Consider the following 27343-nt stretch of genomic DNA (forward strand, 5'->3'; position numbering starts at 1 on the left):
AAAAATATGTTTCCTCACTTTTTGTTCAACTGACAGAAAGGAAGGTTTGACTTAGCCTACCACATAGTCAGATGCTTCCTTTTAATCCAGTTTCCTTGGGAAATAACAGTTACAAGATTGTGCCACTGTCAGTCCCCATGAGCTCCTTTTGAACTCATTGCCCAGTTTCAACTAAACTTGCAGAGAGATCAAGAGTCCCTTTGCCTTTGATGAAAACAAGCAGATACAAGGCAAGCCCCTGTTAATGGAAAGGCCACAGCATGTGTTCAACATATTATTAGACATTAGAGAGTCTGTGTGAGGGAACAGAAGGACTGAAAACTTTTGTAAGAACAAAAACTACAGCAAGCAAGCTTTAAAAGTGTCACTGCTCAGATAACTTTTTGGGAGTTGCTGTACTAAGCTCCATGATATAAGTACTTGTAATTGTTTTCTAATTCCAACCTGTGCTGGGCCTCCTGATAATTAAAGTGTCAGCGTTTCAGTGATGAAAAGCCCCATTGAAAATCAATGTTCAGTTGCCATTGCTGCTTGCAGAGAAGACAGAAAGGTCTTGTGAAGGTCTGCAGAACCAGCTGTGAAAGCCTTCTGTCAGCTTGGTGGGAGGGGAGAGCTGTAAGACCAAACCACCATTTGCAAATTCTCGTCCTTTAAACTTAGGGCTGGCTATAGAGAAAATTAGAGGCACGTCTTTCATGTGGAGGCCTCCAGAACTGCATGTCCTGCTTAAAACTTATTTGCAGGTATTCTGCCTGTTCCCATACCAAGAGAACAGACTGAGTAACCCTGACTCAAAGCTGCAGGGAAGCTCCTCATAGGAAGATCTGTCAATGTAAGCAATGGCACATCCTCAGAGAGCTCAAATGCCTTTTACTGTTCAGTGCAGACTTTATTCCCAGTTCTTTGTTAATCAGGGGAATGCTCCTCACCTTGCTTTATGAGTCAGGACAGTGAGATGCAGGGAGACTAAATGGTGACACCAAGGTCACACACTTTGGCAGAGGATGAAGTTAAACCCAAACCCTCTGAGCTGTCGCCTGGCAGTGACTCTGAGAGCCGTGGGAAGGGGCAGCCTTGGGCTCTGCAGGGTGGAGCCTTTCCATGTACTCTGCCCTTCTTTCCTTCTCAAACCAGCTCTCTGATTCCTGCTTGCACTTTTCTGACTGTGCTTTGGCTTATCAGGTTTCCCAGAACTGACCATTATGCCATCACTTTTGAAATGGCTTTTGAGTATAACCCAGAGCAAGACTTGGTATTACAAATGGCTTGCTGCCTTTTCCTTTGAGCATTCATAAACTATGTCCAAAAATACTCCAAAGTAGGTGCTAATAGCCTAGATTGATTCTGACTGCATAAAAGACAAGTAATTTCAAATTATGAAAATTAACTACTTACATAATTTGATTTATTCAGTTACAGTCTCTGTAAGGATTTAATGATGGTGCCGTATTCCCAGCTTTCCTGCTGCTGCTGAACTGACACTATATCACAAGTGTGATTCAGAAAGGTCTAGCAAGAATGCTGGGGTGGTATGAGGGAAAAACAGGTAGATGATAGAGCAGAACTTAAATTTCAGTCTCTGGCTTATAATTATTCTATCTTTTTCTCATCATCTGTGTTTATCCTATTGCATTTTGATTTAGCAGCTTCTTTAGGATAATGTTTATTATGTATATTAATATGTATACTTGCAATCTGATTGCATCTTGTACTGGAATTCCTGGCTTAGACTTGCTGGACTTTTACAATCCATGAATGATTCCTCTGCCTCAGAAATGACTTTCCTGTATCCCGAGGAGTAGGCACAGCCCCTGAGTCCAGCCCAGCTCCTGCCTCTTGCTAAGGATGATGAACCCTGCAGCCACTTGCAGATGCTGGCATGGAGCGCGTTCATAAGTCCCTGACAAGGAGCATAAAGGGATGGTGGTGGTGTACCTGTGCCTGAGAGGCAGCAAGCTAACAGCAGGAAAACCTGGTTAAATAAGGATTTACTTCTGTAATCAGACACAGAGCCCCATGGCACAGTCTGTGGTACAGCCTCCTCCCTAACACAGAGAATCTAAATCTGAAAAGCAGAGACTGCACTAGGAGTATTTCCATCTTCACAATTTATTTGTGAAGGTCTTACCTTTGCTCTGATAGGGACCCTTCTACTTGGCACTGGCCTCTGCAGCTAAAATGGGGTAAAAAACAGACAAGCAGCAGTTGCACACAAAAAACATTGTGACTTGAGCAAGGGGCACTTAGAAGTAACTTGGAACCTAAATTTGCAAACAAACCTAAGGGATAAGAGTAGCTAGCTGGATAAACTTCCATAAGGCAGAAACATCTTTCCAGTCTCCTCTTTAGCTCCTTTTAAGGCATTATCATCACTTTGATCTAAATTGAATTGACTCCAAGCCAGTTTATTGCAATGTATGAGCTGCTCCCCTGTAGATGCTGGAGATGAGGCTCTTGCCTGAGAGCTCAGAGTGACACAGTTCTTCCTCAAAGGCACAAAATGAGAGGTGAGAACAGATTCCTGTATTTCCCTCCACCACAGAGACAAGAAAAAGTGATTCTCACTTTCAGGATAGGTTTTAGAGGTAGATGAGGATGCAAAGAAAGAAAGAAAGGTCTTGTTTACCCCTTCTTTTCCCCTCCCTACCCTCAACCAAAACTACCTTCTCTTCCCTGGCTGGGAGGTAGCTGTGTCTGAGCAGAACAGTTCTGCCCACAAGGCCCTTTCTACCCCTCCTGGCTATTTCCATGTTGCAATTCAGCTCTTTCTGGGCTGGCAGCAATTGCAGGCAGGAAGAGTCTGAAGAAAGGAGTGACAAAGTCTTCTTTGCTGAAAGCAAGAGCAATACTTCTTGATCCTTGATCATTGATTACAGCTCTTTAAAGGGCAGAACATCCAGCAATTGCATTTGACAGGTGTTGGGCAAGAAGATTTGTAACAGGAAACAAGAGGGGTATGATTTGTTCTCATTATCACAAAAGAAGATTTTTGTTTCAGTTGGAACAAACAAGTCTTTTATTTCCTGTCTTCTTTTATTACTTCACCAACTTATTAAATTCTTTATTTTTATTTTCTTAATATCTCTGCAATGCCTTAGCTTTTTAGGTCAGTGACTCATATCTTCAGCTGCATAAGAGCAAACCTCTTCATATAAATGGCTTAATTTTCAGGCTGACCATGTAATTTTATCATTCTTCAAATGATCTGTGCTTCTCTAGATTAAATGGATGAGTTTCCAGAAAGTAAATGTGTTTGGGCTGCACAGACAGAGCTTTATGTCAGGTTCCTGCCAAAGAAGTCTGCACAATATTGTCTCAATAAAATATGAGAAAGTAAAAATCATTTAGTCACAGGTGTACTACACATTAAGATGCAGAAAAGGCATCACTAAATTATGTCATTGCATAAGTACTTCCCTCAGTAACAGTTAAGGGAAGAAACTAGTTGGTCACAGCTAAGGAAAGTGCAGCTTTTATGAAAAGAATTGGCAATAAAAAAGTCAGAATTACACTTCTATGTAAGTTCTGATGAATTCAAGCAGCTCCTGCAGTTTCCAGTGCTCTTTCCTGTGTAAATGGTGCTTCATCCCATATGTATTTTCAGCACATCTCTCTGTCTGAGACTTTAACTTAGGTTCTTTGCTGTTGCATTGAATTTCAATCCAGATTTGTGCGCACTTCCACCAAGGTACCTCCCAGATTTATGAGAGAAGTGAAGATATATGTACTGTTCCCTTCTTTCTGGGTTACATACCTCTGTGATACATGGAGTACATTTCAGCAGACCGAAAAAGGTCAGAAAAATGGTTGCTTTGTCATCTTTCTGCATTTAAGTCCACTTAAATTCTCTATCTTCCCAGATAAATTCTGGCCAAACCTGGTTTTCCAGTATTTCATTAAGAGCTTTGTCATGTAACTTTTCTGATGGAGCAGAGATGAGCAATTTCTAAAAAAGGCTTTGACTGTTATGAGCTGATTGGGTGTGTTGCAATGACCCTGGTAACTGCAGAGGGTCACCACTTTATCCTCACCACGCACCCGAGAAGTCTGTCAGCATTGCTGCTGTATTATCTGGGGAGATGAGAGGCAAACTCCCTGACCTGCTATATCATCTTTGGCAGGGGTCTGCCTCTCCCTCTGAATCAATAAAATGGAAGGAACTGTCACATTTCCAGCCTCCCAGACTGCAGTGGGATGGACATTGAGAAAAACCCAGGTGATACTGCAGTAGTGGAGACCACATGAGGCTTTAAAGGGAGAGAAGCATCTCTGAGGGTCTGCAATGGAAAGCATTTTCCAAAGAGAATCAGGACCCATCCTCTTCCTTTTCCCTCCTTGCTTCAGGATATGTCCAAATCAAGCAGACCCAGCCCCTTCTTGCAAGTGGATGCAACACAGACCCCGTGCTTCTGGGGTGTTGTTTTCTCATTTATCATGAGTTGCACCCACCAGCCTTCACAAACAGCCCTTGACAAAGAAGATTTAATGAGATTTTTTGCAAAAACATATTGAAAAGGAATGAAGAGTTTGCCAAAAATGTGTTTCTCTCTTCATGTGGATGCAAATCAAATCCCTTGATTTACTTTCTATACTCTTTGATTCCAGCAGAGGTCAGCTCTGCCTGTGCTGGGGGTGGACAAAGCAGTTCAAAGTGTGGGCACCTGCACACCTTGCAACACCAAGCTCTGCTTGCTTCCCACTGCCCCTCACAGCACTAACTTCAGCCCATTTCAGGCCCTCCTCTTAAATGGAGATAAAAGGGCTTTGAACCAGAGCATCTCTGTCTCCAGGACTGCCATAAAAGCTGGTTAGAGAGCTCTTCTTGCTGCTGCTCTGTGGCTCCAAGCCTGTTTGAGAACAGCCTGTAATGAGCACAAGGAGCAGGAGACTGTGACAGTGGTCCTTGGTGAGGTTAAAAGTGTTGCAAGATGAAAAACCCCCAAAGAGCAAGAAGTTATGTCTGGACTGTGCTTTCCAATTACTGAACTATTAGGGAAACAGAAATACTGCCATCCTGTTGCAACTATCTTCCTTTGCTGCTGTATCAGGATTGTTAAAAAAAACCCCTAAAGCTGTGCTCAACAATGTTTGGTTAAGGTTTGTTCTGGCAAAAAAAAAATTGAGTGTATCTACAAAAAAAATTTACTTCTTTAAATGGCATTATTTTTGTGGATATATGGTCCACTAAAATTCTTATTTCCTCTATCAGTTACAGTGGTTCTTTAGCTCTTCACAACACGAGACAAGAAACATTTTGAAGCTGAAGGCAGAATGTGTTGACAAAAACTCTCTAGTCTAACCATATAAATCTGCAAATGTCCAAGACATGTTTTTATCCTCTCTTCTTTTTTAGAGATTAAATTATTGCTACATTGAGATTTTTTGTTATTGTCATTAGTGACTGACATACTTTACAGACTTTTGAAGCTAGAAATTAATTACTGCTTTTCTGAAATTAGATGTCATGCTTTTGACAGAAATCTTTCACGTAACCAGTGATGTGTGCCATTGAGACAGCAGCTGCTTCTGAAGGATAATATCTAAAAAACCCCAAAGAATCTCACTGTAAATCTAATGCTTGGTTTTCCTAAATAATACTTTTCACACTTTTCTGGTACCTTTTTTGAATTTAGCTTGTTAATACTAAAAACCAGATGACGTTTCAGTGCATCTAAGCACCCCTTTTCTTTGTTCTATTTGTAGATTGAAATGACTGAAATGACAAAATGTGGTTTGCTTATTTCTTATGTGTAGCTGTATAGAATAAGAAATGAGTGCCATTACTCTAACAAACTACCAGGGGAGCCAATAAATAATTTCAACACAAGATCAAGGATAGGACTAATGAGCAGCAGACTTGACTTGTTACCTGAGAATTGAGAGAAAAAACATAAGCCCACTAGAAAGAGGTGATTAAGATGCACCTTCATAGTGAACTTGCACTCTGTGGGCAGTTGTGCTGCCCAGCTCCAGCCTTTAGGAGTGTCAGATGAATGTTAGGCAAAGCAAGGAAAGCTATTTTTCATTTTAGTGCTTGTTCTTCCTGATGGCATTATCTGTTATAGGTCAGGCAGCTACAGCTGACAGCTTCATAGGTCATCTTAAAAACAAGATATACACCCAGAGCTGTTGCTGCTGATTAAAGATCACATATCTATGTGCAAATGACATTCCTGGCTTTTGGGTGACTACAGTGGATTTGGAATTCCAGTGTGAACAGCACATTGTGTCCCAATACCATGTACACACACAGTCCAGGCTGTTGTTCACGAGGGACTGTGTAACTGCCTCACCAAAGAGCAATCTGTGTTCTGGAAAAGTGACAGCAATTGTAAGGCTCTTATTCTTTGTTGTTACAAGGGGATCTGGATGGTCCAATACTTACAGGTGCTGGCTGCCACTACAGACAGTGGCTTCACACTTAATGCCCTCTTTGCCTGTCTGTCTTTGGCAGCTGGATCCAAATACAGGTATTTTGCAGGTCAGATTTGTCTTTACAGAGAGTTCAAAGCACCACTGACTTTTGTGCCAAAAACTAATGGATGCATCCTGGGCTCCTCATCTTGATGTTTCATTTTGTCATCTGTCCAGGGGTAACTGACTTGCCTTGGGCTAAGGAGAGCCTGATCTGCTTTTCCCAAGGAGAAATCTTAGGGTGTCTCTAGGCCACTGACAAAATCTGAAATGCAAACAAAAAACTTAATCCTGAATCACAAATCTCAGAAAAAGATGTCTCTCTTGCTGAGAGTTGCCTGCTCCCTAGCTGAAGTGGGGCTGGTGCCCACAGTATTCCTGTTAACTCCATCTAGAGCAGTGTGAACAAACAGCTGTGCCCACACTGTGTGGCCTGTAACACAGGGCCATGTGGCTGAAAGACATCATCACTGTTTTTTAGAGATTTTATGGTTCAAAAGACCTAAATTGACATGAGAGCTCAATCAGTGGATTGGTAGTTTGATAGCCTAATATCAAAAAGGGGGATAAATTGCACATCCTTGGACATGGTAGGAAGGTTTGCAAGCCCTTGAGAGCAGAAGATCTGCTGGAAGTGTGCTGGAGAACACTGTGCAGCACAGAAAGATCCCAATCTGGATATGGTCCTGGTTATTGTGCTTATTTGAAATGGTCTCCTCAACAAATCACCTCTAAATTCACATCTGGCTTTTGTCTCGAAAGGAACTGATTGGTTTTCTGCATAACAGGGTCCAAACAAACTCAAACTGATACAGCTTTGATGATCAGGAGATAGGGACTTAACAGCAAATCAGAGAAGTGACAGTGTAGACACAGATCCTTATTATTAATAGTAAATGGTTGTTTATTCTAGATGTAAACATCCTAAAATATTAATTAAAAAAGAAAAAGCCAAAACCCCGTAATCACACAAGGCTTTGGTCTAGATGAAAAGAAACACATTTTGCTTTTTACAAAACAGCAGGGGCCTTTTTTTGCCACTGGCAACTGTCAGTCTTCAGGTAATTTCATAATGAGACCTGCAGTACAATCTTGGAGAAGAGTAAGACTAGAATGGAAGCAAAAAATTAAAAGCTTTCAATAAAAGGCAGAGTGAGAAGGAGCTTGATTTATGACCCTAATGTAAAAATTCTTTGTGTGGAAGAGATGGTAATGATGCCATTATGTTGGGCAAGCCCAATACAGAAGATTGTTTATGTAGATACAAGTGTTAGGACAGAATGGAAGTAATTTCCCTAGGAATGAAATCAACAGCCTTAAATGCATCTTTTACAGAGACCAAAATGCTGTTAGACTTCTAAAGTTTGACTTTCCTCTTTTCTTGAGAGGATAATTATATTATTTGCTTGTTTTCTCTGGTACATTTGAAGTTTTTTTCTGTGTCACTAAATAATGTCTGTCGTATTTTGCTTCTGGCTGCTCCCCTGGGTGGCCCCTGGTTCCTTCCCTCACTGATCTGGGGTTGTCACTGGCCCCATTATGGGCACCTGGCTCTGCCTGCCTGTGTTTGGCTGCGTCCCCTCCGTGAGGACTTCCTGTGCTGGGGTCACCTGGGCTCCCAGCCCATGTCCCCCTTGCAGAGCAGCCCTGCTCTCCCTGTTCCCCAAGTGCCCAGGTTCAGGATGTGGATAGCCATGTAGCAGTTTTTCTAAAAGGAGTCACCAGTGACATCATCAGGACATGAATCAGCTCTGCCCAGCCTGTCAATTTCCCCTGTTAAATTTGCACTCCTGCTTGTTCCTGCCCAAGAGCATCCCTGATACTCATTCTATTCAACTGCATTTTTAAGACAGCCTTTAATTCTAACTCAGTTGTTTCATCCATTTGTGTTCCTCCCCAACCTTTCATCACCTGCACGCTTACCAACTTTGGAGGTTATTCCCTCAGCTCAGCTGTTAATGAATAATTAAACACTAATTTTTATTAAACTATTAATTAACACACTTCAGGGTACCCAGGAGAGTCTCCTGAACAATCACAAGTGGTGTAAGGTTTATAACTTGACAATAGCTATTATAATGAGCTATTTTTGATTAAAGCTTTCCAGACAATGGTACATACTCCTAGTATTTTCACCCAACACACATTTATTGCTTTATGTTTGCGGCACTGTTAAAAGCTTGTGCTGTATTTACCAGATTTTATTATAATACAAATTAGAGGAAGAAACTCTGATAAACTGACTGGGCTGCATCTCTAAGTAATACTGATGAGGTCCAAGTTAGCCTACATCCTTTAGTGATTGAGTTACCAATAAACCATGGCCTAAAAATCTCTCTCAAGGATGGTATTTTGATCATAGACCTCCCTGTTTCAGTTGTCTCTGCTGGTTTCAGAGCACCCCCTTCTCATCAATGACTCAGTGAGCCACAGTCATCGCAGTGAGGTGACAAACTTGTACTCCGTGGGCTCCACCACTGCCTACTGCAGTGGTTTCTCCAAGCCAGGCTAATCTTTTATAATCTAGCACAAAGCTAAGGATTGGAAAATGAATATTGATAGCTACTTCACCCCACCCTCCCTATTAAATTTAGAGGTAATCTTAGGCTCAATACAAATAAACTGGATGGATTTAATGCTATCAAATCAACAGTGCTAGGTAAAAAAAAAAAAAAAAAAAAGTGTTTATTTCGTCCTAGAGGAAGGATCACTCTTATACAGTGAAAGATCCAATTATGGCCCAAATTATGGCCATCTAGAGACTAGCTAATGTGGTTATAGTACAAATAAATCATCTGCACTTAAAACTGGAGAATGCTTATTTTGATGTATTACAGCCACCCTCCAGTAAGTGTCATGCACAGTGGCTTCTGGATTCAGGCAGAAACAACAACCCAAAGGATTACTGCTGCCCACACAGGAAGTTTTCCAGGCAGGGCAGTGCTTCCATGTGAGTGCAATCAGCTGCACTCCAGCAAGTCAAAACCCAGGAAACTCAAACAGAGGAGGATGAGGATGGATGGGCTGCCTGACACCTAATTGCTGTGAGGCAAGAAAAACAGCAGGACGGGGAGGACAGAAGATGCAAGGTGACGCTGAAGTCATGTTCTGCTGCTGGCCATAAGAGTGATTCACTGAACAGCGTGTCCCCTGTCAGAGGGAGGGAACAATAAGCAGGAACATTTGGCATTCCAGTCCATGAGAAGACCCAAGCCAACTGTCCTGCTCTGCTCACTCAGCTGCTGCAGGAATCAACGACAGACAGTTCTAGGAAGAAAGGGAAAGGAATGTAACTTGACTAATATGAACTTTTATTTCCACTGCTGTGATAAAGGGGAAAGGGGATGCTGACTCTTGTCGTTTCGCCTGTAATTGTTATTGCAGACACGACTATATACAGGTACAGTAATTTAATACTCTCAAATTCTATTCTGAAGGTCAAAGTGTTCTAACATGGTCATATTTTTGACTGTGACTTACAGCAGCAGAGTTTGGAAGTTCTCCTCAAGTCAGGAGAAGCTGCCAAATGAAACCACACTTCAATAGGTACAAAGTACCCTTTGGCAGAATTCCATCAAATTGAAATCCCCTCTCATTACTGCATAACCATTTCTGGGTGAGATAGCCAGTTCCAACCCTTCTCACCCATGTCAAAACTCTACATACTGGATCAGACATATCTGTGATTCCTAGTTTTCATTTCTGCTTTCCTTTCCTATTTCTCCAGCAGGTCATTGTCCCAATGTTGCTTCACATTTCACCAGAACTTTTTGTTCATTCACATGGGTTTTGTATTGGCCTCCATGGAGCTGTTCTGTGTGTTTGTGTACATATGTAAGCACAGACACCTACTTATTTATGCAAGTAGGCAGCTAAATCACCTTGGCCTCTCTTTGCACCTCACAGACAGCTCAATAGCAGGACTGTCACTCTGCAATCCACTATTCCCAGTGGCAGAGAATGACTTTAACAGTTAGGCACTTAGGGCATAACTGCTGTGTTTGTGCATGAGCCAGCTGACTGGCTGATTCTTTTTAAATGTCTTCACCATCAAACTATTCTATTTTCCATAATCAACACAAAACCAGTTCAGTCAAAGCCTTAAAACGTAACACTGCCATTTAACATAGTGGAGTAATGGTTTCTTACAAAATACAATTAGGCACAAGATTCTAGAAACAAATAAGAAAAAAACCCAAAAATCTTAGGCACCCATTTTTTCACTTTGATAAGCCTTGTTTTAAATGTGAGGGTGCTTGCCACTCAAAATTTTCAAAGCTCATCTTGCATTTTGGCAAGAAGAAACAATACTTAGACATAGTCAACAAGGCTACTTTTCTCATATACTGATAGAGCTGCTCCAATCCTCCCATTTTGCAGAGGAGCCAGTGATGTGGGAGTCCTTAGGTTGGACTTTTGGTAGTGCTGAGCAGCTGATGCTTCATGGCAGAGCAAGGCTGTTTAAAATTAGCCATCCTGCTTTTAATTTTGGGCTTTTGCCCTCTCCCCTATGGCAAACCTGCAAATGCACACACAGGGATGTGCACCTGTAGGAGGCAAACCCAGTTTCATAACTCTTCCATTTCCAAGCAAGCTTCCCAAATTACCATGTGACACACTCCTACTGCAGGCAAGGCAAATTTAAAAGTGTTTAGTCGATTCTTAGGATGTCTAGGTCCATATATTTCACTGTATTCCCATGTGCTTTTCTTCCTCCAGTAAGTGGAGAACTGAGGACCTAAAGAGAATGTGGAGGAAATGACCTCCAATTCCATTTTCTTACTCCAGCATTAATTTAGAACATGAATCATCAAGAAAACAAACACTTTAAATTCAATATATATAATATACATTCCCAATATTTTCTAAAATGTGCCCTGGTTTTAATTAAAATGTGAATTGTATAGGCAGAAGGACTTGTTCCTCTGCCAGGAGCAAATCTCCAGCTATGGACATCAAATGCTCATGGAAAAAATATTTTGTTTTTTTCATGCATTGAAACTTCTCCAACTTTATTACATTTGGAAACAGAATGTAATAGCAGAGGGCAACATTATGTCTGACATATATAATTAGTTTTAAAAAAAAAATACAACCAGGGGACACATTTTTGATAGAACCACTTTTTTTTCACACAATAGTTGCAGGATAATGGAGCACACTGATCCTTTTTGCTAAATGGTATGACAAAGAAAATGAGCATTTGTATAAAAATGCCATAACAGTTGAAGCTTGAATTAGGGAGTCTGTAACCTTTGCTTGCTTATAAATTACCCTGCAGATGAGAATGTGACATCAAAAAAAAAAAGAGAAAGACATCCAAAGCCAAGAGATGCAACCCATCAAATACTGAAATGCTTTATGTATATGTGTACCCAATGTTAATCACTTCAGATCCTATAGTACAAATTGCCTCCAGCAGTTTCTAAAGTTATATCACAGGTTAAATGGACACCCACAGATAGAGATTAGTCATTTAAAAGACAAAGGTATAAAAACTGATTTCAACTGCTAAAGCTGTCTTAAAATCAGTTTTTCATGCATTTTGAAGCTGTGCCTTTTTTACCCCGTTTCTGGGTGAGGGGTTAATAGCAGGGCCAAACACTGAATCTGGCAGCATTTAAGGCTTTTTTTTCTCCAGTAAATATCCTAGAGAAAATTGGGGCAAAAAGGTGTAACTCTTTCAGATCATATAAATTCAGTTGACTCTTTTAGCAGCTGTGCATCAGTAAGTCATTAAAAAGATCTGAATTTTAATCACTTGTGCTCTCTCAAACACTAGAAGAGTGGTATGTCACCCCTCAGATGTGAAATTAGCACAAAATGACATGAGAGATGTCCTGTACCCCCAGCTCAAGAGGAATCTCGGTACTGAGGAGTCAGATTCTGCATGCAGTGGGTGCCTCCTGCCTGACTGAATTCTGTCAGCCCTTTCATTTGCTGCCTGGATGAAAAAAACAGGCAATTTGGAGATCTCAGGGAAGGAAGGAGGAGGAAGCATGCAAGCAAACTTGCTTATTTGCAGGTTTTACTAGGGCAGAGAGAGCTGTAGAGTCTAAAACTTCTGGGAATAATAATAATAATTACAATAAAACTCCAAAACAAAGGCTTGAATAATCTCTTAAAAAAAGCAGACTTTTAGGTAAGTCAGAAATCCTGGTTTAGATATTGTATTAACTTTTCACAATAACTTGGAGCTGATTACCTTTTTCTCTCCTTTAACATTCCAGGTGCCTCAGTCTCCACAATCAAAAAGAAGAAACTCCTAGCTATTTATGACAGGCTTGGTGGAAATCTGAACTTTGCAGGAATTCCACCAAAGAAAAGGTGTGAATGGTAACTGTGAAGAGGCTAGGGTACCAAAAGCAGTTTACTTACTTATACTACCATAAAACAACCTGTACCTTTCCAAGTGTTCAGAAAGTAATAATCCTTGGAGTTACTAATGCTCTGAGCACTGCTGCTGACCAATCACTTAACCCCTTGAGGTCCTATATGCAGGAGAAAAAAATTACTCCTAATTCCATATTCCTGTTTCATGCAACACTGCAAGAAGTGAAGTGTGCAGCGTCAGCGCGCAGCAGTTTGTATGATCATAAACAAAAATAATTTTTTAAGCTCCTAAGCAAAGTACTTGTTTCTTGGGTCAGTAGATCTTAGAATTTAGCAGACCAAATTAACCAGCAAATGCATGTTTTATCCCATTTTTAACACTAACAAGATAAATGATGGATGAACATAAGTTTTTCGAAGATTACTTTAAACACAGATGTAATCACAGCAGGCAGCAGTTCAGAGCAGAAGCTGTGCCAAGTGCATGTGAGGTCCTGCCTCTCTTCTTTGACTACTGACACTCATTTCCAAGGCAAAGTCCCTAAAATACATGCCCAACAGCAAATATTGTAAATCCCTCCTTGCTTTTTCCTTTCCCCTGCATTGTTTGTAGTCCTCTGTGGCTCTAAACCTCAACTCTCAAGTCCTGCACTTGGACAGTATCAGGTGTGTGCCTGTGCAGGTGAATATGCTCATGCATGTATGAGTAGGCAGATTAATATGTGATTGACTTCTCAGAAAGGAAAGAAACAAAATCAATGAAGAGCAACAGAGCCTACCCTGAGCTAAGTTTTTCCCAAGTCAGACTTGGAAGTTTAGCCCATATTTTACAGCAAAGTTTAGGTCAGTAATTTTTATCAACTATGCAACTGATGCTCTCATTTTCTCTTGTTTGATTAGACTAAGACAGTCTTTTCTCCATGTATACATTGATTTTTTTAAACTAACCTCTCAATTTTATTTTCCTTAGGTAAATATCTGCTGGATTAATAGTCCAAAAAGAAGAATAGTTTATAGTAGCAAGCATAAGTATCTGTGGAATTATAATACCTAACAAAGACATTTAATTTCCTAAAGTTGGTTTTCACAATGTGCAGAAAGCCTGGGGTTACCCAGTCTCATAAAGCATCCAACCAATACAGGGACTGTATAAAATGAATATCCTCTCAAACAAAAGCCCTCTGAGTTATGAAGCTGTACAATTTGTGTGACCTGTACAAACGAGAGCATGCTTCTATCTCTGAAAAGGCAACGACATAATTAAAGGGCTAAGAAACACGACTTGATTTGGTTCAGATGATCTCTTGGCAGAATCCACAAGTTGAATTAGGATGAAAACAGAAGACAGTTTACTTGTTAACATCATAAACTAGAGAGATTCAAAGCCTAGTCAAAATCTCAGCTGTGAATGCCAGCATACAAAATCTATCAGCCTACAGGACTGCATGTGTGTAGCATACACACATCTTTGCTTTTGCTGTATTACTGGCAAAAATTAAAGGAAAAGCAAACTCAAGAGGATGCTGCCACTGGAAATCTCATCTATGTTCAGGTTGGTAAAGCAAGTAAACATATTCACAAGGCTGCTATGAACTAGAAACGTTTTCATTCCTCAGTCCAACTTTAGGAAAAAGCAGAAACAGAGTCCTCCTCTGTTCTGAACCCCAATATTTCAAGTTCTCCGGCAGTACAAGATCAGATAATCAACAAAAACCAAAGGATGACGAAATGAAGCCAGATAAATAACAAATATCTACACATATAAGCACACAGCAAGCAAGATAATGAAAAGTTAGCTAGATTTACCGTTTTAATTATCCAAGTGGGTGGTTTGTTTGGGTTTGGGGTTTTTTTGGGGGGGGAAACGTCGGGAGCTGTTTTCACGAGGATTCCTCCATACGCATCCGCACCGCGGCAGGCGCCGGTCCCGGAGCGCGGAGAGCAAAGCGTTTCGCTCCGCAGCCGGTGCTGCCCCCGCCAAAAATGAAACGAGAGAAGGCGGGGAGGGGCGGGGAAGCGGCAGCCGGCTGGTATCGCTCCGGCGCCGCCCCGAGCACTCCCTGTCCGGCGCTGCGGCCGCGGCGGCTCCGCGCTGCCCGCAACTTGCGGGAGGCGGGGGGCGGGCGGTGCCGAGGCCGAGCCGGCGGGATGCCCGGCGGGATGCCCGGCGGGATGCCCGGCAGGATACCCGGCGTGCTCCGCCCGCCGCTCCCGGGATGCGCCCACCTGCATCCCCGGTGCGATGCTGACCGCGGACCCTGCGCTTGTGCCGCCTCCGCGGCTCCAGGGCTGGGAGGGGCCACACGAGTCGTCCGGAGGTGGGGGGGGGACCGTGGCGTATCCTAAATTGGGTGGAAAGGTTGCTGCCTGGAGCGGGGATGAAGGGGGAGGTCTGTTTCAAGCCCCCGATTTATGTGGGATTTGGGATCTTCGCAAGTGCGGGCTCGTGGGTGAGGCTGTTTATCCGCTCCGAGATGTTACGACCGGGCTGTGAGGAAGGGGTGCCAGGGTGAGTGTGAAGTGGTGCAGAGGTGGACAAGCACGTGCTCAGCTCTTCTGCAGAGAAACAGCGCAGCTGTCAGAGTTGTGTGCTTGGTTGGACCAGCAGTAGCCGAAGTGGGTGATGGCTTGCCGAGGAGCTCAGACCCGCCTTGGAGTTGTGACCTGCTCTCCCTGGGCTGAGCCCCAGCTCTTCAGCACCCACCTGCGCTCGCACACCCACTCGGTGCCTTCTGTCCCCCTCTCCTCGGCGCTCAGCGCTGGGACTCAGACTCCACACCTCTCCGTGGTTGTTTCCAGCTCTTCATCAGAGGGGGCTGAGTGCCGCACACAACCTGTTTGCAGGCAGTGCTTTGAGCTCCCCTTTGCATGCTGCTCGCAGCTCCCTTCCATGGTGCACATTTTTCCCCTGGTGCCGAGTAATCCAGAGTGCTACTCAGTGCCCTTTCCTTTATTGTTTATTGTTTGCCTGGACCTCTACTTATAGAAGTTTTTGTTTCTGAAGCAAACCCAAAATATGTTTCAGTGAAACCAGTTCCTCCATCCCATTGCATATACTTACTCCACAAAAGCTTAAAATATTTGTAAGTACTAGAGGGTAATTTCTAATGTTGTTTATTAAGAAAAACAAAGCCTTTAAAGACAGAAGTTCTATAAACTACCTGCTTCACACAGCCACCTTGTAACTTCATCATTCTAATTAGATGCAGTTTCCCCATGTCATTTGGTGCCTACCAGGTGCTGAACTTACTGTTTAGGACCTGTCTTTTGCAGGCTTTTAAAGTTCCAGTTTTATATGAGCTGAACACTGGTTTTCCTTTTGCAGGTTTTGGCACTAGTGACTACAATCTCCTCTCTCAGCTACATGCATCACTGGCTACTGTAAAATTATACCACAAGTGACCTTAGAAGTGGCAGAAATAATAGGAAAACATTGCTGCTCTGTCCATTGGTCCTGACCAGTAAGAGTCAACTGTTTATGATTAATCTCTGCACTGTAGTCTGCATCTGGTGTTAGATTGATGCCATTATACTCAGTCCAGCAGGAATGTGAAAGTGCCTCTCTAGAACTGACAATTTATTATATTGTTTTTTTTTTCTGTGTCTGTAAACCTTTTAAATACATTTCTCCTAAGAAGACTGCCTGAGTGACATTGATGGTGGCAGAAACACTCTAGTAAGTCCCAAAACAGTATGCAAGGGCATTGGATGCCACAGTGAGAGCAAGTAGTTTCTCCATCTCCTTCAAATATCTCCTTAGGACCTCTTGCTTCCTGTGGTGTTTGCTAAGAGTTTGCTTATTGTTATTTTGTGTGCTGTTTTGGTTTCAAACTGTGGCTCATCCTCAGATTGTGTCCTGCTCAATGTAATGACATCTTGTTCAGCTGCTGTGCCTCACAGAAATAGATTTGATGGTAGCAAGGGGCTTTTCTGTTTTGATCATATCAGGCAGCAATTTAAAGCTTATTTTTTGGAGCCAATTTTTTTTGGTCATTGTCTTTTACACAGGAATGGTCATGCTGGGGCAGGCAGAAATTCTTTCTGAGTCTGTTGTTTTCTCCCTGAGGAGGGCTGGCTGTGGGTACTTAGGAAAAGAGTACAAGACCTGGGCAAATACGGGGAGATCTTTGTCCTGGGACACCCTCTCATCTGGCTGAGGCTTAGGCAATGCAGGTCTGAAACACTGCCTGTGCCTTTGTATCTTAACACCTTGAAGGATCTTTTTTTAAAGAGCGTCTACAGGTGGTTTTTGAACACATTTCTGCTTTTGGTATCTGCTCCATCACTCCAGCAAGGCATTCTACAGCACACATAGCCATGGGGCTTATGGAAAAGTATTTCTTTATTATTTTAAACTTCTTTCAATAAAAAGGTGTCAAACTGAAAGTTAAGAAGTGGTGGGAAAGTTTCACTTCGCTTAAGTGATATTTGTGTTAGTTTAGTTAAAGTTATTTAATCCCCTGCATGAAATTAAAAAGAAAAATAAACCAGAAATGGGTAATTGAACTGGAAACATCTGCATATAGGGTTTATTTGGGAAAGAATGTCCACACATCCTATGTACTTACATCTCAATTTTATGAGACAGTCTTTTTGCCCTGAATTTGCATGACACTTCCTGCATTAAAGTCTTGGTCCTGGACTCAGGTGCTAAGACATTATGACAGTAAAATTGTAATAGTGGATTGTTTGAATGGTAAATAAAAAGAAAATTTAAAAATTAAATGGTGGCTGGTCTCTGAGCTGGTGTGTAAAGCTGGTGTTGGAGAAGAGCAGGGTAGGAAACCCTCAGTTTAACACCTTGTTTGAAATTCCAGGATCCAGCTGTGAAGTCCACTTGCTTTTCTCTTTCTCAAATTCTGCCTCACATGATTATGTAGTGAAAGAAGGACTAGAGCTTCATTTTAAGCCACCAACATTTGTAAACTCTCCTCCCTTCTTGACAGTGTAGACTTGATACATCTGAAACTTTTTGGGGTTTCCATCACATTTAAATTCCCCTTGTGCAATAAATCAGGCGGATAATTTGTATTTCCTGTATGACATCCCTTTGCAGGCTCTTTTCCTTTCTGGAATGTTTCTTTCCAGGAATGTTAAGAACATTTAGTTGTCTCCTGCTTCTTCATCCTTTCCCATTCACTGATGTGGATCAGGTTGCTGGTTTGCTTGCAGATGCCTTTCCTCTTCTTCTTGCAGGTGTGGAGGTTAATCATATTGGGATGCTGGAGTTTTTTCCCTCCTGTTCTTCCTCCTTACCTCTCATATTACCTCCTTACCTCTGCTGATTCCAGCTGTGACAGAGGAACAAAGGAAAGTTTTACTGAGGTTTTTTGCAGTTGTGACACCATCAGATGCCCCCTGGATGCATTTGCTTTCTGGGGAGTGGAGAAGAGGCCCTGAACACATTTGTGTGGATATAACCAAAGACACCAAACAGAAGATAAAACAGCTTGAACTGATGTAAGAAATTAATGTGGCAGATACTGCTGTCAGAAAAATTTCCTCCCACTGGGTTTATGAAAGGCAAGTATAAAAGTGGCTGTTTAGTCTCTGGGGCCACACTGTCTTGTGTAAGAAGCTCCTCCTTGGCAGTGGCATTTATTAGGACAATAATTCAGCATTGCAGGGGATGCACATCCTTTTTTGATTTTTACTGCTGTGCTCATAGAAGAGATCTAGCTGACCATTTCCCCCTGCTTTTAAACTCCTCTATGGTTTTGCTTTCCTCTCAGAGCATATCTGTGCATATCCTGACTAGCTCTTGTGTGGTAAAGGGAGACTGAATCAGTGTGACACAGAGATTTGGGGCAGCCTCAGCCCTAGGACAAACTCTCCTCAGAGCAGTGTGAGGGGTCTCAGTGGCTTTGTGGACAGGAAAGATAAAAAGGAGCTGGCTGAACAGTTTTGCATCAGAGCCATCTTCTGTAGCTATTGCTGAGTCCCAGGATGACCTAAAGCCTGATCCCTCACAGTTCTTGCCTTTTTTACTTTACCATAAATACCGACGCATTTGGGATAAACTGTGCCATGCAGATGCCAGGTTCACTTCAGTTAGATGACAGGGGTTATGATATTATTATTTACAGTATGATGTCTAGAGAGGTGAGAGTTAACTCTGCACAGCCATCCTGTGCTCTGGTGTGCCCTTAACGAGGGTCAGAGGAGCAGGTCAGGGGAGCAGGGACAAACCATCTGCAGTTTGCAATACCAGGTGCTCAGCACCTCTCAAAGTCAGACCATTTGTTTGCATCCTTTAATTAAAACACTCTTAGTTCACTTAAAGGCCGATTATTAAGCGAGAATGAAGATTGCTGCTTAGGAAAACAGATGATCATTTCTGCTTAATGAAATGTGTGTGTCTCATTGCTATTCATCTATAGAGGGGAAAATGGGAAGATGTTTGTTCCCTGTAAATAATATTTACACTCCATGTATTCCAACCTGCTCTCATCACAGGGGCCAAGGCATCAAGCTCAAGAGAGCCCTCCAGCACATTTAGCAGGGGCTATGGGGCAAGGCATGGTGTGTTACTCTTCTTGAAAGAAAGCTGGAGAAGCTAAGGCTGCCTCTTAGGGAAAAAAAAAAAAAAAAAAGGAAATGCCACACCTATTATGTCAGATGGTGGGAAAGGAGATGGCCAGCACCTGGAGGCTGAAGAAAACAACTGGAATTTTAAAAACCATGAATGTTGCCTCACAATGGACAGGAAAAGCAGAATGCAGTGGGAAATCACTCAGAAGAAAAGCATGGATCTTACTGTTACCAGAAAAATTCATTTGCGTTTTCAGCATGTGGGAGCTGGATATGACACACAGCTGAAAGAGAGGATAAGGATGCTTATATCCTAATTAATTATGTCAGCAAGGAGTTTATTACCTCTTAGATTTAGTATCTTCCATTCCAGTTGTCCACTGGGACTTCAGTGGCTTTCTTCATGCCAGCATATACCAGAGTGTATATTCATGTACTGGAAGGAACTACAGAAGCTGCCAAAATCCCTATACTTTCCTCAGTCTTTCAAAAGTGAGGGTGTTCTCCATATTTCTAAAGTTCAGATTCTATGAAATTCAATTATTTATCCAAAGTGATAACTGTCTAAGAGGTAGGTGGATATGACAGCCTGAAATGACGTGGTGGTGTTTGGTCAAAGGTTGGACTCAGTGACCTTGGATGTCTTTTCTAACCTTAATGAGTCTATGATTTTATGGAATCTATTTTTAATTAAAACAAAGAACATAGAAGAACTTTAGATGAGAGCCACTAGAAACCTTGATCATTTTCACTGCTCCATTACTGGATAACTACATTTAATAGATGACTTATTTAGACAGATTGCTGTCTCTGGGAATGCATGTTTTTTGTCTTCTGAAAATTGTATTTTCCACTTGGCTGGGTGCTGCTGTTATGTCAGCTGCTGTGATCATGTTTGCACACATGCACACACACACAAACACACAGAGCCTGGTAGCAGAACAGCATCCCACTGGAAAAGGAGGAGTTTGACCAGCACCAGGGAAAATTCCTAATTACAGAGAAAAATGGTGTACAATATCCTGATAGCTAGAGTAATAGTGCCCCTACAGCACATCATTAAGCCCATTAAAATTCTATGATTTGATGAAGAGGTAAAAAAACCCCTAACACATTCTGATGTTATTACACTCCTTCCCTTTGGATAGTTTAGAAGCATTTTGTTCGAACTCCTGTCTAGAAAACCCAGAACTTCATTCCAGAATCATTTTGGTAAGAAGCACTCTGGTCTCTGCCCAAGGGTGCTGACCAGTTACTGGGATGATTTTGTTCTGATTCAGATTTGTTGAAGATTTACTGAAGTCTGTGGGGCTCAGTCACTTTCACTGAGAATGAGAGTCATTGTCATATTCAAGATAGTTTTAAAATGAGTAAAAACTTGCTGAAGGGAACACCTGCCTCCACCCTAAGAAAAGCAGGTCTAACAATGCCAATGTTAAGAGTACTTAGATCTGTTTTCTTCAGTAAAGAAAAAGTCATCCATATCAGTCAACAGACAAAGGAGGTTTCTGCATAACCTTATTCAAAATGAACCTAGGATCTATGCTGGAGAAGAATCAGAAAAAGCCAAATAGCAGAGGAGTAATAAAGCAAGTCTTCCATGGTGGCTAAATGGTGTGCATGTATTTATTTCAGTGCTGTCAAGTCTAGCATCCCTTGCTTTAAACTTTTTTTTTACACTTTTTATGGACATTTGTCATGATTTTGACTGAATGACACCAATATGACTTTTTGCACATCTAGATCAGTATTTGCTACTGTTTGCTTCAACCAAGTGCTAACTGCCACTAAGACTGCAGGACTTCTTAGTTTAAAAAATTCTTCTCCCCTTCCCTTACCCTTCTTAGTTCATTATATTGGGTTTGCATGACCAGGTTTTGCTGGTGGGGGTCTGCAGGGGTGGCATCTGTGTGAAGCTGCCTCTGTGTCCAACAGAACTCATGTCAGGTGGCTCCAAGACAGACTCACTGCTGGCCAAGGCTAAGTCCTTCTGGGATGGTGGAACAGCCTCTGGGATTTGAGTAGGAGGAGGAGGAAAACCTGCACAACAACCTGTGGCTGGAGAGAGAGGTGAGAAGGGAAGAGACAGTTCTGCAGACACCCAGGTCAGTGGAAACCTGGAGGATCCCACAGTGGAGCCTGATATTTAAATGTGACTTTGTTAGTGGATGCCTGAAATAAGGGATAAGGAGAACTGAGTACAGACACCACTCCCTCTACTCTTGTGCTGCTGGTGGGGAGGAGGGAGAGAAAATTGTGAGTGAAGTTGAGACTGAGAAAAAGGACTTTGGTGGGTAATAAAACAATTTCCCCTTGTCAAATCTGTTTTGCTGGTGGGTGATCTCTGCCTTTTCATATAATGACCTTTCTCTGTTTTCCAGCTGAGAAGGGGAATGATAGACCAGCTTCCATGGACACCTGGTGTCAGCCCACCACACCTAGAAAGACATTAAAAAATTTCCAACGCAGTTTGGCACTAAATAGCTTCTACTGCTTCTCTTAAAGAAATCCTTGTATATGGTTGGTTCTGATTGACTAAAAAATAAATAGCTACACAAGAGAAAACATTTAATATAAGTTAAAATTATTAGATTTGCTCAGATATCTCTGAGTCTTTTTGTTTTCTGCTGCTTTGATTAATATTTTGAAAATTGCATTGAAAAATAAATACCCTAGGGACATATTTATTGCAAAGGTTTTGAATTTTCCATTATTAAACAGCTTGACTGTGTTGCTCTTAAACAGACTGAGCTCAGGTGAGAAAATGAAGAATAGATGAGACAAATATTCTGATGACTTCTAAATAAATGCATCTTTCCGTGACAGTGTTTTCTTTTAAAGATCTCATTCTCTGAAATAGCTTCTTACATCCTTAGTGAATAGTGTATAGCTGGCTGATTGTCCCATTGTTTCCCCATAGAAAACCACCTCTCTTAAGTTTTCTGCCTGGCATTACTCATCCCTGTGCCTCCCCTCTTTTTTTTTCTGTGAGATGCTGGGATCTCTCTGTCACCATGGAGCTTTGAACATTTTTCTTTCATACATTTCCTGGGAGAATCCACTTTCTATCCTTCCATTTGTGTTTTTCTGTCTCTTCTACTGTGCAAACCCTTACATGCCTCCAAAACTATTAGACCTTCACCTTATCCCTCACAGAGAAAGATGCCTTCTGAGCATGTTCTTTCCTCTGGTTCCTGTGTTGTGCATGCTTTTTACTTTTTCAGTCTTTAATCTGATCCTCCACCTCTAACAAAACCTTTGATCTTAACATTTTGCAGGGACAACCTTTCAAAATAATTTTCATACCCTTAGGGTAGGTCTTGTTTTTTATTCTTGTTTTGTCTTAGAATAGCCTAGAATCTTTATGAGGAATAGTAAAGCATCATTAGAACATCTGTCAGATCCATAATCTTGAAATTTATTTGATATAGGAGTGACCAGTGTCTCATCAGTTTGTTCATGACATCATCTGTGTGGAGCTCAGCTACTGCTTTGCTTGAACTTTAATCCTTCTTAGTTTGCATTACTTTAATGAAACTGCCTTTGCAAGGAAAAAAGAAGTCTAGCATGAAAACTGGGATTCTTCCTGTGTGTTTTTCCTGAACTTTTATGCACACACATACATGCACACAGGTGTGTGTATATTTATATGTATATAATGAACATAGGAACATCATTCACCAGTCTTTTGGAAGGTGTTTATGAGGAAAAGCACTTGAAGTTAGTAATAAAATACATTCAAAACTATAAACACATTACTTTACATTCACAAATGTAACTATTGATCTGCTTTGCAGGCTAGGTGGGGCTTGAGGTGAGCTGACTTTGTTTGCCATTGGATCCAGCTGACTTTTGTTATCAGATCCTGGTGGGAAACAGGTGATTTCCATAAAGCAACAGAAATGAGGAGCTGGGTTTGCTTGGTTGGAGGAGGTGCTGGAGGGGGGGAGTCTGAACTGCTTTCAGCCTGCCTGGGCTGGGTGGTCTCTCTGCCTCAGCAGTAGAGGGTATCCTGAAAAGTAGCACCTTAGTGGCGACTCTAGTTCCTCTGGCTAAGTTGTCAGCTTGTTTTGGTGCTCTGCAGCTGAAAGTTTAGTTATTGGAAGAGAAGAAGATGTGAATTTGGAGCTGGCACCTGAAGTGGCAGCATTCAGTCTGTGGACAAAGGATGAGGCCTGGTGGACGCCGGGAAAAGGCGAGGGCTGCTGACTCCACAGAGTGTCTCTAATCGATCTCAGTGAAGTCCAGGTAAGGAGGTTTATGGCTGATACATTTCCTTTTTGTTCAGTTAAGTGCAGATAGCTCCTGGTATCTCCAGCAGCACGTGGTTCCCGTATCTGGAGGGTATCACCTGCAGGGATGGGCTGCAGCCTCACCGTGTGCTGCCCCAGGAGCCTCTCGGGTGAGCAGTCTTGTCTTTGCTGCTCATCTCTACCTCACTGTTGCTTGACTTTTGAGGTTGTTTAAAGAAACAAAGCTTTGATGCATGTTGTGACCCATGTATTTAAAGGGGAGGAAGTATCTGGTGTGGAAGACCTTGCTGTTGGTGGGTGCTGTGGCCTTGAATGGAAATGTTTGTGCCAATAACAGCAGTCCTGTTATTCTTAAGCGTTAGCTGAGCATGCTTTTGAGAACATAAAATTAACCTTGAGATAAACATTTGGAATTAAGGCAGTCAAATGCTTTGATGCTCTGAAAAGACATATCCCAGTTTTAACTCTTAGTGTGTGCATTTTTGTTCTCTTGTTATAATGTACTACTATTAGCCTAAATCAGAGCCCATGGAGATGATGAAAATAGGCATTAATTGGATTGTATATATTTTTTTTTTTATTAAATTGTGACATAATCTGTAAAGGACTTTGGTGTGGCATGATGGAGGTTGGGCAAGAATACTTGGTTCCTTTTCTGTGTAGCTGTTTGTAATTAATGACAGTATACATAAAAGTTTTGAATATTGCTGGAAATGCAAACCCTGCAGCAATGGCCTTTTCCCACACATATTTTCCTAAGCAAAACTGTCCCTTTGTGATAACTCCTCCTAATATAAGCTTGGAAAGAAACAAAAGATTCAGCAGAATAGCACCTGTGGTATTACTGAGAAATTGTTCCTGAAAGGATGCTGTACTCTCATGAAATATATTTAGTATCCTTCTGACTCTTCCTGCTCTCCCACTGTTTAAAGCTGACTTTTCTTTATGCTTTCTTGGAGAACTTCTACATACTGACCTTTAGAATGTGCTGTTTATTGATGATGATCCAACATGTATTTAAGAACATTTATTTTGCTGAATGCTAAGCTGAAATGCTACAAGTTTTGCAGAGAAGACCACAAAACATGTGCATTAATTATTTGATGTAAAATTCACCCAGTAGGAAACTGTTGGATGACCAATTCCTAACTAAAAAGTGGTGAATTAATTCCTTTGTCTCCATCTATGGCTTTTTCTTTCCCTATTTAAGTGCCTTTATCTGAACCCATGAGTTTTCTCACTTTTAGCTTTCTGATTCTCTCCCCCATCCCACTGTGGGGGAGTGAGTGAGTGAGTGGCTGTGTGGGGCTGGGCTGATCTTGTAAAACCACTATTCCCCTGAGAAGTACAATTAGAAACAAAGATTGGTTGGGACAGAAACCTGTGATTGCATTAAGCAGAGGTCATAAGAGAATGTCCAGGGAATGTTCATACTTGTAAACAAGTTTATTACTATCATGCTGCTGTTGTGGTAAACTCCTTTTCTTGAAAGGGGAGAACTGAAGAAGAACACAGTGTTCTCTTCTGTCTAGATTTAAGTGAGTCACCTGGTTGATGCCTTTACAGCAATAATATAACTGCCTGATAATGGTTTGTAGTTTTTTTTCCCCTTCTCCTTGACTCACTTAGAATGAAAACTGCTCTGCAGGATTAAAACATGCAAGAATGATAGTGGAAATTCTAATCTTCATGACTGGCTTAATTTCAGAATAGATGTAGGTAAATGGAATGCTGTGTGCAATTAATGTGCTTAAAATTCAATATCTATTTCTGATGTGTTAGGGAATGTTGGGGTTTCTTTTTCAAGGCTTGCTCTGAAGTCTGGAAATAGAAAAGCAACTTTTTCAATACTACAAAAGGCTGAACACACTAACTGTACCTCTATGAAACTTTGGCAATGACTTATTTTTATAACCCAGTAAAATAGAATGCATTTTTTTCAATTTGTTCTGCTTGCATTGTTGCAAAGTACTCCCACTTTTTACCCCCTCAAGAGTGAAAAAACAATTCCTTGTAAATGCTTTTCACTGAACAAACAGTTAGATATAAGTTACACCACTTGCTTTAAGCACCTGTCCAAGGATATGCACTGCTAATAGCTTTTTCCTAACAAAACTTAATCAATAAACATTAACTGGGGAATTGGAGAATGCAGGTTATTTGTTTTATTGTGTATCACTAAATAACATTTTCGAGTCTGACGATCAGCCTACCTTCTGAATTTCAATTTCTGCCAAGCCTGATTTATTATTGTTTTTCTTCCTCAAAGTGGTTCATATCAACATCAGGGTGGATTTTTCTACTATACTGATATAGCAGTTAATAAATTTTATCCAAACTTACAGAACTTGGTCAAATATATGCAAATGTCTTATTTGTATGCAGCAGAATTTGCACACTCAATTTTGTGAATGTAAAACCCAAATGACGCTATTAGAGTTTTGCTCAAGGCTGCAACACTACTAAAGAAACTTGGGAGACTTAGAGTTTTTGCCAAGTTTTTTTTCCCTACTATCTGTAAGTCTTGATGTAGCATGTCTACATCCATGTCTCTGTGTGCAATATTCACTATACTGTTACACTGTGCCTTCATACCAACATCTGTCTGTGCATAAATGGTCAATGAATATTGTGTTTAGCTCCAAATCCAGCACTGTCACTCCTCCAAGCTCAGGCCAAGGTGAGAGTTGGGAACTGCATTGGGAGTGTTTTGGGATTGATGTGCTGTCAGTAACTGCAGGGAAAGTGTAGAGGCTGTTTTGTAGCTGTCCTGGGCTTCTCTGGGGAGCCTCTCTGTGAGGCTGCAGTGCCTGACTCTGCACAGCTCCTCCCTCCACCACCAGTGTTCAGGAATCTTGCTTCATCCTAGTGAGTTCTCGAAGTGCTTCTTACATTAGTCTCTAAAATATTTATCATTTCTGTCAGCAGACAATTTGCTTTTGTTTTTTTCCCTTCTCTGAAAGATGTGCTCCAGTCAGGACCCCTGAATCCTCCACAGCTGGAGGGGATCTTACTGGGCTTTGGTGCCAGTGAGATGAGTGTCTGCCTAGCCCCTGGAGTAGCAGCCCGGCTCTTCAGAGGAGCTGTTCTCTCCCAGGACTGCTACAATAGCCAGAGATCACTCACTGATTATTAATACCTACATGAAGATTCTGTCCTAATTTCTCTTTTCCTGTGGAAAAGTTGGAAATAAGTTGTTTCCTGAGGAGGAGCCACACAATCCCCAAGTATTTGTTCAGGTGGAGGAATTCCTTGTGTGGTATGACCTGGAATAAATGTGAAATGATCAGCTGAACTTGCCTCATATGCAGAGAAAAGGAATTTTTCTTCACAAAGGCCTAAAGATGTGGAGGTGCTGATGGTTTGGGTAGGGAATTATGGTTTACAGAGCTGATCTTTACCCTAAAGTTCTCCTGGTGTCCTTGTGCAGGGTTATAACCAGTAACTAAATACAACATGTGGGATTTTTTTTTTCCTTTCCACTATGGTATGTATAATTTTACTTTGAGTTCAGTGACTTTGTTAATTACCTGCAAGTCTGAAGTTACTTACAGACAGCTTTAATGCAAGGTAAATAAAGCACTAGGCATAATGCAACTTTTGGATAATAGCAATGATGGTTTTGAAGCACTATGAAAGTCTCTTGACGCTGCAAACGGTTTTTTTTTTTTTTTGGTTTTTTTTTTTTTGTTTGTTTTTTGTTTTTTTTTTAATTACGGCAGAAACATAATTTTTCTGCATGGTTGCTATCTTAAGTATTTGAAATGCTTAATAGCTAACACTGTGAATAAAAGCTGGTGTCTGGCTTGAAA

At 41.4% G+C, this 27343-nt stretch overlaps 1 protein-coding gene and 1 long non-coding RNA gene across 2 annotated transcripts in view; one reads left to right on the forward strand and one right to left on the reverse strand.

Annotated features, from left to right (window-relative positions):
- Nucleotides 1–10975, forward strand: part of LOC132324238 (uncharacterized) — a 35833-nt gene extending 24858 nt beyond the window's left edge. The window contains exon 3 of the long non-coding RNA XR_009485543.1: nucleotides 9252–10975. This is a non-coding gene — a long non-coding RNA (uncharacterized LOC132324238). The remainder of the gene's footprint in view (nucleotides 1–9251) is intronic.
- HTR1F (5-hydroxytryptamine receptor 1F) overlaps nucleotides 1–14736 on the reverse strand; it is a 104595-nt gene extending 89859 nt beyond the window's left edge. Inside the window, exon 1 of the mRNA XM_059872563.1 lies at nucleotides 14554–14736. The gene's annotated coding sequence lies outside the window, so the exon portion shown is untranslated. The remainder of the gene's footprint in view (nucleotides 1–14553) is intronic.
- Between the last annotated feature and the right edge of the window lie 12607 nt (nucleotides 14737–27343).

The sequence above is a fragment of the Haemorhous mexicanus genome, chromosome 2 (assembly GCF_027477595.1).
Source record: "Haemorhous mexicanus isolate bHaeMex1 chromosome 2, bHaeMex1.pri, whole genome shotgun sequence".
Taxonomy (NCBI): Eukaryota; Metazoa; Chordata; class Aves; order Passeriformes; family Fringillidae; genus Haemorhous; species Haemorhous mexicanus.